This window comes from Poecilia reticulata, linkage group LG1 (genome assembly GCF_000633615.1).
Source record: "Poecilia reticulata strain Guanapo linkage group LG1, Guppy_female_1.0+MT, whole genome shotgun sequence".
NCBI lineage: Eukaryota > Metazoa > Chordata > Actinopteri > Cyprinodontiformes > Poeciliidae > Poecilia > Poecilia reticulata.
Genome location: NC_024331.1, coordinates 10,203,144 through 10,206,046, shown reverse-complemented (window position 1 = coordinate 10,206,046; position 2,903 = coordinate 10,203,144).

Below are 2,903 nucleotides of genomic sequence, written 5' to 3'. Positions count from 1 at the left end.
GTGTTTTTTTTTAGTTTTTTTTTTTTTTGTTAACCAACATCGTGTGAGATCCAAGCCCTGCCCACAATGTCATGCTTTTTATTGTGGCTTCACGAGGAAGTACCGCAGAGCAGCGTACTGGGAGACTCATACACAATCATTAGATTAACAACACAAACCACTACTGAGCAAGTGGTGAGCACAAGTGCAAGCTCTGCTCAATGAGTACAAACGTGTTTCATAAAGCAAATGAAATGAGGCAGGGTCTAAATAAAGGAGTAATCTCATGTGCCGGAACAGTAAATGACCCCTGGGGGAGGAGGGTGTTGTGTATCCTAGCAGCAAACACTCAGAAAGTTTATCTTACGTCATCTGATTCCCTTTTCAAATTGTCAAACAGACATTTTTAGCGGAGACGTTTATTTTACATTTTGTGTTTCTTTGTCCTCCGTTTTTAGCGCGAGTGCACAAAAGCAGGACTTTATTATGCTTGCTTGAGCAGGTTATGGTAGGTCTTTGGTCTATACAAAACATGTTCATTACATTCTTAGATAATGAGATTTTAGTCTATTTTGAGCTCCTTTCAGAAGGAGCTGTTTTAGGGGCTCTGCCACTTCAAATACAATTACAGAGGCTTGCAGAAGTATTCATAACCCCTTTGATTTGTCTATATTTTGTCACATTACAACCAAAAAACAAACATATTTTATTAGAATTTAATGTGAAACACCAACACAAAGTGGTATTCAGCTGCGAAGAAGCAGAAAAAAAAATACACATGGTTCAAAAAAAATTTTTACGAATAAAAAAAACAGAAGATGGGGAGTGAAAATGCATTTGGCTCCCGTGAGTCAATGCTTTGTGGAGCCACCTTTTGCTGTTGATCTTGTTTGTCTCTACCCGCTTTGCACATTTAGTGGCTGAAATTTTTGCCCGTTCTTCTTTGCAAAACAGCTCAAGCTCCAGTCAGATTAAATGGAGTGTTTGTGAACAGCAGCTTTTCAGATCTCGCCACAGAACCAAGCTAAGTTCACCTTTATAGCACAGCTGCATCCCCCCCAGATGGTGTAAACAGAGGAATGTAGCAATAAATGATGTTCTGGGATGAATAACAAGGCGGACACAATGCAGCAAATTAATAGTTTATTGATCAAGTAAGTATTAATGTGTCTTGAGCCCCCTGAAAGAAATATCAGGGAAACTTATTCTAAGTGAGAGATGACAGTGACAAATCTTGACCAGAAAGGACTTTTTGCTAAATGAGAGGTCACAACAAATGCCTCCTCTGAACACGGAGAACATCCCTCAATACGTTCTCTCCTAATTAGAAGGAGCTGAACGGTCATCCTCCTTCTCAGTGGAGGGAAACACAAATCACACTCCCTTCCTGTAAGGAATAAGTCTATAACTGGGTTATTTGGTCAGCATGAGGACATGTTTACAGAAAATTTAGCATTGCAGGAAAATAACCTCATTCCAACTGCAGCACTATAAACTGACTTTGAACATGGTTCCTTCAAACTGATCCAATTGTCTTTTAATTAAACAATTCTCCAATAATTATGCAGTTGTTCTCATAAAATGCTGTCGGTAAGGTTTAAAAGATCTTAAAACCTTGGTTTGTTTGTGACGTTTAAACCTCTCACAGCCTTATTCCCCTTTTGCTCAGAAAATTCAGCGCAGATCTCAGACCTTGAATTACGAATAAACTGGGACCATTAAAATAACAAATAACACTTATGTGTAATTTAATATTTAATGTTGGTATAAATGTGGTTGCTCTGTAGGTTTATTTAGTTGTGTAATCCCCTGGACTGGCCCAAGGCAATGCAGGTCAAGCGGATATTATGTGTACCGCGCGAGTGGCGTACGCATTATGCGTACGCTCATTGTGCGTATGACACGGGTGTTATTTTGCGATTAGCTAATCTAACACAGAAGTTTGCGGGTTATGTTTCTTTTCTGCATTATTTACACATACAAACTATAGCTCACAAAACGCACATTTCATTAATAAACTAAACAAACAAAAAAAATTAATTGCCGTCTTACCTTTATTGATAAATGAAGTACATGCGCCACTCATTCTGCACAGACATATCTGTCTACCCTCGACGTAAGTTGAGACAAGGAGGCAAGAAAAGCAGAAAAGGCAGTTTCTTGCAGGATATCCACAAAGCCTGTCTTTTCTTTCCGTTTGAAACGAGCGGTACCCTTCTGTCTCCTAGTTTGAAGCAAACCTTTTGGCTCCGATGTTACTTTAGTTATTTCCTGCTTCGACTGAAAATCCAGTTTAGAAAAATGTTTAAGTGCAGAAATGTAGTCATACCATTTTGAGGTCGGAAGAAAGGAGAAAATATTAAATATATCGCTGCACTTGACTTATTTATTTTATGGTTAACGCGCTGCCTCTTCCTCTGCAGACGTGGAGTCATAAGACAAATGTCTGGGATCCTGAGCGCCCCCTGCCATGAGGCAAGAGAACTGCCTGCCTCACCTCGAATCTGTTCTCTCTTTCTGATCGCTCCTCCGCACACGAAACACGCACAGTTGGTGACAAAAAGCACTGTACATAAGATAAATTATGAAAAATCAGTTTATATGTTAAATATTTTTAACCATTTTATTGGTGACGTACAGACAAGAGGAACATGCTCCCATAMAATGGCAGGCAGCGCAGTTAGCCAGATGTTGCGCAATCCCAGTTCACTGCTGCCTCACCAGCTTCGCTTCCGAGCATTTGAATGGGAAAATCCACAAATTCAGCAATTCTGAAGAAAAAATAATCAAAATTGGTTAAGCTGAATGAAAAATAAATATTTAGAACAAACCACAGGGTGAAACAAGCAATATAAATTATTTTATCAATATTATTTTTCCATGATGACCGGGAAAAGGTCATCTATTGTTCTTCAGACCTATCT